We start from the raw sequence: 13,071 nt of genomic DNA, 5'->3' as shown, positions 1-13,071 counted from the left end.
GGCAGAATAAAAACCAAAACCAGAGGCAGTGGTAACCTGACCTGACATTGCACCCCAGACCCGCAACAGGGTGAAAGAGGCGAGTCCTGTAAGACAGGTGGCACAGGGACCACCAACACCTCCCCTCCTCCCCACCCCACAGACCGGCCACAGGAATATAAAGATAAGAGGCACTGTTTGTATCAAGTTCCAGACCAGGTGAACTAGTCTAATATGAGATCATCAGAACAGAGGTTGCCTCTGGGAGAGAAGGTGGGAAACGACAGAGGACCCAAGGAAACACTCTGCGAGGCGGAAATGTTCTGCATATGTATATCCATTTATCAAAGCCTTCAGCTCTGACTGTCCATTTCACTCGTGAAAGTTTTCCCTGAAACAGCTGTAATAATATAATACCCACCATGAGCAGCACTGAGTGGGGGGAGTAGGTGGAGGTACAGATGATGAAAGAAGAGCAACACACTGATGACTGCTGAAGCAGCACAATGGGACCTGATGGGTCATTATACAACCCTGTTTACCCTGCATACTTTTGAAAATTTCCACAATAATTTTTTTTAATAGGAGGGAAAGAGTATGGTGGTTTTCTCAAGAAATTAAACATGGAATTATTACATAATCCAGCAATCCCACTTCTGGGTATACACCCAAAGGAACTGAAAGCGGAATCTCAAAGAGATAACGGTATACTCATGTTCACTGAAGCATTATTCATGCCAGCCAAAACGTGGAAGCAACCCAAGTGTCCACTGACAGATAAATAAGCCAAATTTGGTATATACATACAATGGAATACTTGTCAATCTTTAAAAGGAAGGAAATTTTGACGCATGCTACAACATGCATGAACTTCGGGAACATTTACGCTAAGTGCAATAAACCAGTCACAAAAAAACAGTGTATGATTTCTTTTACATGAGACACTTAGAGTAGTCAAATTCATAGACAGAAAGTAGAATGGTGGTTGCCAGGGGCTGGGAGAAGTGGGTAAGGGGGAGTTGTTTAATGAATAGAGTTTCAGTTTTACAAGATGAGAAAGTTCTGGAGATTAACAGCACAGCAGTGTGAAAGTACTTAACACTACTGAACTGTGCACACAAAAATGGTGATGATGATATATTTTATGTTATGTGTATTTTATCACAATTAAAAACTAAAAGGAGGTCCTAAAATTTAGAAGAGGATTTCACACACAAGCCACCCACTGAACAATTTGTGCTAGCTGTTAGGGACATGGGGACAAATCCGTGGGCATCGCAGGGAATCAGCTCACAGCCACCCTCCTCGAGATTACAACACAGAGTTGTTAACATGAAAACCAAACGCAGCTGTGGGGTGAGGTTGTGTGCGGGGGGGATGTGGCAGGACCTACAGAGACCCTCTCCTTTATGGAATTTCCACAGAGAAATCCCAGTGGCAGCTAAGCCTCTTCCAAGTACAGCTTTTCAACTCAACCCAAACCCCATCAGGAAAAGAATCCGGGCACAGACCACTGGGCACGTCACAGTGTAGTTCCATGAACACACATGGGACCCAGACTGAGAACACCTACAGCCCAGTCAGCTCCAGGCTGCTGCATCAATCATTCATCTGTCATATGAACTTCCAACATTTAGCCCTCCCCTTTCAACTCAAGATCCGAGGAACCAGCCACTGATATCATTTTAAGGTATATACCAGATCAAAACATACCTTTCCTTACTTACGATGAATAAATGATGCAAACAGGGGGAGGGCAATGAAACAAAATTTGTGTATTTAAAAAAACAGGAGATAAGCCTTCCACTTAAGATGCAGAGAAGGAACATATAAAACATAGTTTTACTCTAGGAAGCGGAAATAAATTGTAGATGCACTCCCCTTTGCCCTCTCAATTAAAAGAAAACAAAAAAACAAAAAACCAAAAACAGAACAAGAGCAGAGTGAAATGAGAAGGAAGCCCAAGGAATTCAGAAGAGAGAATACAGACTCAAATAATGCCGCTGAAGAATTAAGCCCGACACGAGAAGCAGTAAAAAAAGCAGAACCGTCCGCACAGAAAACTGAGCATGTGAGGCAAAGGGTTAGCTCGAGAGCACTCACAAAACTCAAAGGAAATAAATAGAAAGAGACTAAAATGATCAAAAGAAGAAATAATTATGGCAAATAAATAATAGGCACATATGAATATATGTGGATAAATGCCATTCCAAAAAGAGACGAGACCAGTGCAACACGTGGAACAAGAATGTCCCTATCATTAAGAGCTAAATCTGTAGACTGAAAGTACATACCATGTACCTAGCAAATAAAGTGACACCAAAACACAGACATTGACAGCAAAAATCCTGGGATTTCAAAGGTGGAAAAGTATACGACAGGCATTCAGGAAGGTTGAGGGCGTGGTGCCGGAATCAGCCACAAAAGTAAAATACCTCAGGGCCTCTATATTATCTTCTGCAATATTATCAACCTAAGACTACAGAGTATCTATAGAGCAACCCAAAATGCTCTATTCACCCAAGCTGCCATTTACACTAGAAGGAATCAAAAATATCTTCTTAGTTATACAAATACTTAGAAAAAAAGAAAACTATAATTAGATGAAAGAAGTTTAAAAAAAAACACATTAGGTATTACAATGAAAATAAATAAGGGCTAGTTCCATATTAAGAGACACAGCTCTAAGACTGAGTTTAAAAAAAAAAAAAAAAACCTGCCAACTATCTGAAAGAAATATAGCAATTTTTAAAGGACATAGAAAGGTTAAAAGTAAAATTAATATATAAAATTTTACCAGGTAAATTCCAACAACACAAAGTAGGAAGTGCCTCATAAAAATCACTAGAATTAAAAGTGAAAGCAGAAAATACATTGTAAAAATCAGAAAAACTAGAACTTGAAGTAGAAAGCATGAAATAGGTCAAGGAGGGCCTATTTTTACAGATTAAGGGTACAACCCATAATAAAATGCAGTAGGCAGGTACATTTCTGTTAAATAACCTAGCAATGAAGTATATAAAGAAATATAAAGAGCCAAAGGTAAAATCAAAAGAAACATTATAGTATGGGAAGACATTAACAGATTCTCAAATTCTTGAAATAATAAATGAAACAGCAATATAATTAAGGCTCTACAGGGAATCTGAAAAATGTAATTGATGATGCTGATGATAAATGAGAAATATATGTATGTAACGAACAATACACTCTAAAACAGGAAATCACTTCTTTTGCAAGCAAATGAAACATTTACAAAATTAGTATTTAAAAAGTAATCTAAAAATGTCCATAAATTACCAAGAGCAAAACCATCACTGGCAACATTCTTACAATAAACTAAAAATTAATAAAAAAAATAAATATTAATGTAAAAAAGTTATTGTACAAAAATTTAAATTACACTTGTAAATTATCTTTAGGCCAAAGAGAACATCAAAACTAAAGTTATAGAATATATAGGAGAGAAAGCAGTAACAATACTACACAGTAAGGTTTGTGGGATGTGACCAAAAGTGTACTCAGAGGAAAATTCATTCATTAAGCACTTTTATTACTAAATGGAAAAAAATAAAAAGCTAAGGATTCAGTTTTTGAAAGATCTAAAGAAAGCAGAAAAGTGGATTTATTTAACATATACATAATAATTTGGAAATGCTTTAAGTAGTTAGAATTGATAAATAACTTTAAAATTTTAAGAGGTGAGGCATAAAAATAAATAGGCCTGGATATTAGGATTCAACAACAAAAAAGAGAAAAAATACAACTACAAGAAAATCAGATTAGGAAATATAACCAAACGAAGGACATTTCATATATATATATATATAACGTTCTATGCAAATACAATTCAAATTCTTGATAAAATGAATAAATTTCTAAGAAAATATAAATGACTAAAACAATTTCAACAAGAGCAAAAGTCAAAAAATTATTAAAGAAAGGTTAACAGTGGAAAGTAATTATCTCCAAAAGCCTAAAAAGATAGAGCATTTTAAAAGGCAAGTCCTTTTAAACTTTCAAAAGATAATTCCCGTGCGATATCAATCATTCCTGGCAGGGACTACAAATAAACATCTGGCATACATGCTTAAACTCTCATTTCCTACACTTTTACAAAACACTAAATTGTTTACACATGACAGGGCCTCAGAATCCTTCTTAACACAGCAATCTCAGCAGCCACCACCAATAGAGACACAACCTGAAATGTATTTATCTTCCTGTTTGAGATCACTAAAAATTATGGAAAGCTTTCCAATTTATAACCCACTGTACTAGCAAAACCCCCATTAAAAATGACAGAAACAGCACACTAAAAATAAAACTGCAGGACAATCTCACTAATGCACATAAGCACAAACTGCAAAATGGACCTAGGATGTATTAAAATAATGAAACACCATGAACAAAATGGGTTCCTTCTAGGATGGTTTAATATTAGGAAATCTATTAATATAATTCATCACACCAGCAGATCAAAGTAAGAAAACCATATGGCCATCTGGGTACATAATGAAAAGGCATTTGTTAAAAATTCATCATACTTTCCCCCCTCTTATTACTAAATAGCTTTATAGTGGGGGAGGGGATGATTCACACTTCACTGCAAAAGAAAAACTCAAATACGGAAAAGTAATCATCACTCCTAAATCATACCACTCACCTCTATCTTGATAAAAAACAAACAAACAAACAAAAAAACCTCCTAGCAACTCAGAAGGATACTTACTCAATGATAAAGAATATATATCAGAAACCAAAAAACTTCATACTTCATTACAAAAAGCTAGAATGCTTCTCACTAAGTAAGAAATAAGATAACACAAGAATATCTGTTATCTCGACTATTATTCAAATTGCTCTAAATGGTGTAATCAACACAGAAGGGAAAAAAGGCCAATAATGTAAAAGAAGAGAAATGAGTACTGTTTGTATATTCAACAACTGTTGAACTGTCTACCAAGAAGCTACTGGAACTAAGACAATACAGTAAGTTATCCACTAACAACAACCAAAAAAAAAAAAAAAACCACATAAAACCCAACAGTTTTTCTATGTACCTGCATTAATTAGGCAAAATATACAATGAGGTTAAAATTTCCCATTTACAATTGCAGTCAAAAATACCAAATACCTAGGAATATACTTAGAAATAAATGTCCAAAACTTATGTAGAAAACTATAGAATATTACTGCAGGTTGTATAAGGGAATGTGAATAGAGACAGACCACATTACTGGGCAGAAAAACAATAGTATTGTGAATATATCCTTTCTACGCAATTCAATGCATATGTTTATTTAATACGATTAAAATCACAAGGCAATTTTTACTTTGAAAAAAGTGATTCTCAAATTTCATCTGACCTTCAAAGTCAAGGTCAAATGCGACTATCGCCAGGAAGTTGCCCTGGATTTTCTTTATCAAGATTCATCTTTCCCCTCAGTAAACACCCTCAGCAACTAGTCTTAGAGCACCAGACACTTTGTACAGCACATTATAAATGGCTGTGGACATAATCCACATTGATTCGGCACCCCGGCACCTATCAAGAGTCATCACTCATAACTGGGACAAATATTTACTGGGTGGTTGAGGGATGGATAAATTCAGAAGGTATTTAAGATCTCGAAAGACAAAAGATCACCAATCAGAAACAGACTATCAGCAAAAACGCTGAAAAGTGAATTGTTAGAGAATTCTGACTAATAAAATTGAATTAAAAATAACTTACTGAAAAAATAATTTACTGAAAAATAGATATCTGTATAAATAATGCAAGGACAGACATGAAATTACCAGAGATCATTTTGGAAAGGTGTGGAATTACACACACACACACACACACACACTAGGTTTCCTCACTGAACAGGAATTCTTTCACAAAAATAAAGTCAATGAAACATTTTTTAAAGAATTTACTATATTTGTTCTCCAAATCAACAGAAGTTCCCAAAGCCTTGTACCAATAAATACCCAAAAAGGGGCAGGATATATAGATATACAGAAATGGGTTAAAACTAATACACACCTTTGACCCAGTAATCTCTCTTTGGGAATATATGCAAAGGGGATGGCTTTAAAATATCAGAATCTTTAATATATAAAGATGTTCATTACAGTGCAGTTTTATAAAAGAGAAAAATCAGAACCAACCTAAACATTCACCAACAGAGTATGGGTTAATAAACTATGTTCATTCTCTTCTGTGAATATTGTGCAATCTTGAAAAATGAGATTAAGATAAAAAAATGGGGGAAGAAAGAGGAGGCAAAACTCTAATATATTAAGATTCACATAATAAAAATATGCTTATCAAATAACTAGAAGGAAATGCAGAAAATTTTTAATAGTGAATATGAGGGGGCTGGAATTTATTTAGCTCAATCTTTTTATTTCCCTATTTTCTGATTTCTCTGTAATATCATTAGGTTATTTTAATTATTTAAAAATTAACTTATTAAAACAAATGTTAGCATACATCTAACTGCAGCCAGGGAATAATCTATTTAATAATACCCGTTTCAGATAAAGCATGAGTATTGCTTCCCTTCCAATTCAACAAGCACCACTAGCATCACTCTGTGCCAGGCACGATGGGGGTCCCTAAGGAAAAACGTATCGGTGCACCCGTGAGACACAGCGTGCTATTAAAGGAACTCCATAGGCTTTGAGGTTGGACAGACCCAGGCTTCAGTCTCCACTGTGCCACTTCCCAGAAGTGACTGAGAGTACCAATAACCATCTATGGCAAGTTACCTAACCTCGCTCAACCTCAGTTTCCGTATCTATACTGGCATTCATGCCAGCGTGGGGACCAAGAACAGTCTGCCCAGGGAAGGAGCCCACCAGAAAGCTGCTCCAACTTGGAAAGCACTGCAGGTGGCAGTTTATTTCCTATTTTATAAATCTGTTCTTAAAACATGATTAGTTTATTTTAAAGCGATCAAATTAAAACAGTGTCATACCTGTACACCCAGAGAACATAACACAGAGTCCAGAAATAGACCTAAGTACAAGGAAATTCAATATAAGATTAAAATGGCATTTTATATCAGGGAGGAAAAGCTGGATCATTCAATTATTGATGTTACAGAAGCAGCTCACCATTTGGGGAAAAAAACAGAGTCCGATCCCTATGCTTTGCTTTAAAGCAAATACATTTCAGATGGATAAACAATTTAAATGTAAGAAGACAAAATCTATATAAAATAATAGAAGAAATAAGGGTGAATATTTTGTTTGTTTGTTTCCAGGTATTTGATATTATAAACAACCCTATTATGAGCACTTTTGCACATTTCCAATAGTATACAGGCACGAGTGTTTCTTGGGTGTATGTTCCTACGAGGCAAATCGTGGATTTATTAAATCAAATAAATGTTAACTTTTTTTCAAACCAGCTTAAACATTTTTAAGTGCACAGTTCAGTTTTGCTACGCATGGCCCTAGTGTTGTGCAACAGATCTCTAGCACTTATTCAACTTGCAAAACGGAAACTCTATACCTATCGAACAAACATCATCTCCCTATTTCCCCTTTCCCTGGCCTGTCAACTACCATTCTACTTTGTGTTTCTATGAATTCTACTACTTTAGAGATCTAACAGGAGTAGAATCATACAAAATTCATTTTTTTGAGACTGGCTGATTTCCTTTATCATGATGTCTTCAAGGTGTACCCAGACTGCAGCGTGTGACAGGATTTCCTTCTTTTTCAAGGCTGAATAATATTCCATTTTTGTATATATTACATTTTGTTTATCCATTCATTAAAGGACATATGAGTTACTTCCACCTCTTGGCTACTGTGAGTAATGCTGCAATGAATGGATTACAAACACCTTTTTAAGATCCTGCTTTGAATTCTTTTAGATATATACCCAGGAGTAGGACTGCCTTATAATATGGTAATTCTATTTTCACTTTTTTGAGGAAATGCCATGCTGTTTTCCACAGCAGCTACACCAACAGTACATGAGGGTTCCAATTTCTCCACATTCTTATCAACATTTATTTTGTTTTTTGATAGTGGCCATCCTAATGAGTGTGAGATGATATCTCACTGTGGTTTTAAATTGCATTTCTGTAATGATTAGTGATGTTAAACACATTTTCACATATTTGTTGGCTATTCGTGTATCTTCTTTGGAGAAATGTCTACTCAAGCCCTTTACCCATTTTTTTTTAATTGAGTTGTTACTGAGTTGTAAGAGTGCTTTATATATTCTGGAAACTAATCCCTTATCAGATGTAAGATTTGCAAATATTTCCTCCTCCTTTCCTACATTTCCTTCTGTAGGCTGCCTTTTTTACTATAAATTCTTAACGTAGGGAAGTCTTTTCAAGTGTGACACACACAAAAAATAGAATCCAAAAGACCAAAATACAAACATTAAAAAAGTAAACATTTTATTTAACCACCACTAAATAATTTTTTTAAGGAAAAAGAAATACTTGGAATCTAAACAGCAAAAAGTCAGTATCTCTAAAATCTAAAGAGCTTTAAAAAAAATAAAGAAAAACTAAACACCCCAAGAAAAAAATGGGCAAAACGCTTGAATAGACAATTCACAAAAGAAACACAAGTGGCTAACAAAAATATACTAATAGGTCTTCAGCATCATTTGTTTGCCCATCAGGACATCAAAGACTAAAAATACTGGCAATACAAGGTGATGGCCACAATGTGCAAAATGAGCACTCACAATCTCCTAGCAGAAAGGTAAACTGATACCACTTGTATAATGTGAATATGCTGGGAAACAGCAATGGGCCTTTCAGTGAGTGATGTGAAGAAGATTACCATACAAATGAAACATCGCATGTAAAAGGTTTAAAAATAACCAAAATCCCACAAGCACTGAGTTTGAGGACATATACAGTGGAAATAGAATGCAGTCAGTAATAAAATGACAAATTTACTGATGAAAAAAGGTATCAATAAGTACAAAGAGAAAAAAAAGAACGCAAGCTACCTAAGAGCATGAAGAATATAATCTCATTTCTATAAATATTTACATACATATTTAAATATGCAGAGAGATGATGTGAATAATGTTCATCAAAATGGGAACAGTGGTAGGATTTGTGGTGATTTTTTAAAAAGAATAATCATGTTTTTCTATATTGCTGCTTGAACGTTTTTGTAATAAACATTATTTTTATAATTTGGGGGAGAAAGAACCTATTTTCACTTAGGAAAAAAAACCAGAAATGTAGAACCAACTCTTGGATGGTCACTTCATACTCAGAAACCAGACTGGAGACAGCCTAGGGCAGGGTAGTCAGGAAGTTCTGAATTTAGTTTGGGCTCAGGCACTAATTAGCTGAATGACCTTGGGCAAGTTACTTCTTTGTGCCTTGATTTTCTCACCTGTAAATAAAGTTGGTCTAATGCTACATTACAGAGTATTTTGAGGATAAAGAGACTAACACTGAACCGAGTAGGGTGAGTTAATTATTAAAAGCACCTGGCTGTCCCTGGCTCATATTAGGAGCTCAAAATGTGTTGAGTAATTGAATGGGATAGATGGTTAAGCAGACAGTTCATCAGGAAAGACAGATATCTAAAGGATGGAAAGATGAAATGGATGGAGGAGTGGGTCAGTAGAGAGAAGGATGAATAGGTGAAGAGCTAGCTAGCCAGACACACGGATTGGTGAGTAGACAGATGGAATGTCAGCCTGTGTTTTCCAAAGATGGCTACATCAATACCTATCCCATCGTACACGCTCAGTGTGACACTGACCCAGTTCCACAGAGAGGTGGAGTTTACATCTCTACCGTTGAACTGGGGCACACTTGTATAACTGCATCAACCAACAGACTGGGATGGAAGTCATGCTGCATGACATCTGAGGCTAAATCATTCAAGGAGATGCTGTATCTGCTTGGCTCTCTCTCTTCATAGGACAGGTGCCTTTGGAGCCTCAAGGCACCATGTAGAAGTCCAGACAAGTATGAAGCCTTTATGCTGGAGAGACCAATGGAGATAAATGTGAAGATAGATTAGCTAGATTGGATGCATAGATTAGATAGATAGAGATTAGATACATAGATGGATAGGTGGATTGGATAGATATAAGGTAGAAATATGGATGGATAGAAGGATCAGGAGAAAGATCAATAGATAGGCAGGTAGGCAGACAGACAGATAGACAGAGTCCAGGAGTCTGGCTGTTTAAGTCTTCCGAGCCCTGGTACCAAACATGACATTGGAGAAGCCTGTAAGATGACCCCAACTCCAGCCACCCTCTACAACCACAGAGAGACCCTGAACTAGACTGACCAACTGAGCCACTCCCAAATTCCCAACCCACAGAAACCATGAGCAACAATAAATGATTACTGTTGTTTTAAAAACACTAAGTTTTGGGGTGATCTGTTATACAGTAATAGATACCTAATACGGATGGTGAGATGAGTATACGTGGGTGGGAGGAGGGACTGACGCAGAATAACTAACTTCTCTGCATGGTACATCTCTTTTTGTTCTGACAGCTTCCTGCTTACCTACCTATTACAAGCCTTTCTCACCTTGACTGTTTATACCTCCAAAAGTCAACGCCCTAAGCTCTGATCCTCTGATTAACTGCCCTCCTGCCTTTTGAACAAATTAACAGGACATGTTTTCTGAGACCACCTAGTGGACCACCTAGTCTATTCCACAGTAGGGAAGACTGAGGCCCAAAGAAGGCAAAGAAATTCCCCTAACCACGGCTGAGTTAGGAGTAGGGCTCAGACGAGAGCCCTGAAGCCCATGGCTATTTCTCCTCCAATAGCCTGTAGGCTTCAGGTATACCTGAGTTTGAGTCCTGCCTCCACCACTCACTGCCTGTGACAGCAGTCCCAACAGGGCAGCAAGCGATGCTGCAGGCCCTGGCTGGGACGTGCTAGAGCTCTTGGCTCCAAGCATACCTTACATCTGTCTGGGCATAAATTTGCATTCTGAATCCAGGAGGCCTCGATTCCAAGTATGTCAAATGTAATTAATTACAGCAAACCTTCTGCAACTGTTTTCAAACGCTATGTTAAAGGCTCAGGGCGCCTGAAACACACCGCCCAGGTCCACCGAGGCACGCTGGGAACTGGGGAATGGGAGATAGTGAGTGCCGTACCCAGAACCCCTGAGTGGGGAGGGCAAATTCCCATGACAGCACGGTTCAGGACAACCCCTCACAGCGAAGTTGAGGGCATCGGCAGAGCATCTAACAGAGCTGGGTTCAGGTCCCAGCAACTCAGCTCTACATCTTGGCCAAGTTACTTCACCTTCCTCCACTGTAAACCACGAATGGTAAGACTCCTCACCTCAAAGGGCTGTTGTGAGCCTGGAATTTGGCATCCATGTGAATTTGAATCCAACTGCCCTCTACCAGCTGTGTGCCCATAGGCAATTCCACTCATGTCCAAATCTCAATTCTCTTATATATTAAAAAAAAAAATACAGAAAAATCCCTACTTTCCAGGGTGACTGTATTAAATGAGATAATAGATGTTAGATGCTTAGCACTCCACCTAGCATATAACGAGCCAGCAAATGTGCAATGATTATAGTTCAAGGCAGACAAATTCTACTTTGTAAAAATCAAGTGAGAGAAACAAGAGTGCTAAACTTCAGCCTTTTGACAGAATGAATTCCTGATTAAAGAACAAAAATTTGTAAGGTTGAATTTCAAACACATCACTCAAACTCCTTTCTAAACACTAAGCTCAGGAGAACTGGGCTGGAAAGTTAGACCTGGCTTCCAGTTTAGCTTTGCGGCTCACTCCAAGGTTAGTCACCCTCCTCCAGGTCTCTATGCCAGGGGAGCCAGGTAATCTGCCAGCTCTGTCCACTAGGGCAGTATGCCCTCTGGGTTTTCTAGAAGCCTTGCTTCCCAAATCATTACAGGGAGCAGACAGGACTTGGTAAGAGAATCGATTCCATCCCCCAGGACCCAAAATCCACAGCCCCTGATCTGACCTGGGTTTCTATGTCCAAACCAGCCCTAAACTGCACTCTGATTCAAAAAGATCCTACTTAAAAACTAAACAGACTGAAAAATTTTTTGGCAAGCAGAGAAATTGTTGGGGGTAATCTTTTAGATTTGTGTGTGCTCATCTTCTTAGATTTACTTTCTTTCAAAGTGTTTAACACTTACGGTGGGGAGGATATAGCTCAAGTGGTAAAGCACATGCCTAGGGTGCATGAGGTTCTGGGTTCAAACCCCACTACCTCCTCTAAGAATAAATAAATAAATAAACCTAATCCCCCCCCCAAAGATGGAAAAAAATTTTTAAAAAAAGAAATGATGATAATTAATGCTTAGGGGAATGGAGAAACAAAGTGGGAAACAGTTCTATTTTTTCCCCCTGAATTTCTAATATCTCTCTGTCTCTGTCTGTCTGTCCTTCTCTCAAGTTCCCGTTACCCCTCCATTTTAACCTAGTGATGCTGATATCTCTACCACTACATCATTCTTCCTTCTCAATCCCAAACTCTAATCCCAGACTAGTATCAATCCCAGACTCTTGGAGTCTGTCCAGTGACCTGATGAAGCTGCCATGTGACACTGAGCAAGCCACTCCCCCTCTCTGGTGTGGGGGATACACGTTGGCTTAGATCAGGACTGTCCAACAGAAATGTAATAAATGCCACATAGGTCATTTCAAATTTTCTAGTAGCCACACTGTAAAAAATGAAAATAAAAACAAGTGAGATTAACTTTGATAATATCTTATTTAACCCAGTATATGAAATGCTACCATTTCAACCTGTAACCCATATTTTCAAAAATAACCCGAGGTCTTCTACAGTCATTTTTTCCTACTAAGGGTTTAAGATCTGGACCGAGAGAAGAGAAAATTACAATTCAATAAAAAAAAGAAATAAATAAAATAAAACCCAGCATGAATTTTACACTTACAGTGCATCTCAATTCAGGCTAGCCACATTTCAACTGCTCAATAGTCACATGCGGCTAGTGATTAGCAATACATATTAGATGGCACAGACTGAGATAATCTCCATGAATCTTTTTAGCTCTAGACTCCTCTGATCCAAAAAGACTAGCCTCACAACAAATTCCACCTCAAGCTAGTAGCACCC

The 13,071-nt window shown here is 37.5% G+C and overlaps 1 protein-coding gene and 1 non-coding gene across 17 annotated transcripts in view; one reads left to right on the top strand and one right to left on the bottom strand.

The window, feature by feature from the left end:
• Positions 1 to 13,071, bottom strand: part of ZNF618 (zinc finger protein 618) — a 347,879-nt gene that overhangs the window by 142,323 nt on the left and 192,485 nt on the right. The window lies entirely within an intron of this gene.
• On the top strand, positions 12,130 to 12,203 carry TRNAP-AGG (transfer RNA proline (anticodon AGG)). Its single transcript has one exon. It is a non-coding gene; the product is annotated as a tRNA-Pro (tRNA).

The sequence above is a fragment of the Vicugna pacos genome, chromosome 4, assembly GCF_048564905.1.
Source record: "Vicugna pacos chromosome 4, VicPac4, whole genome shotgun sequence".
Classification (NCBI taxonomy): domain Eukaryota; kingdom Metazoa; phylum Chordata; class Mammalia; order Artiodactyla; family Camelidae; genus Vicugna; species Vicugna pacos.
The sequence above is the reverse complement of the archived record's forward strand: the minus strand, read 5'-3'. Positions and strand labels throughout refer to the sequence as shown.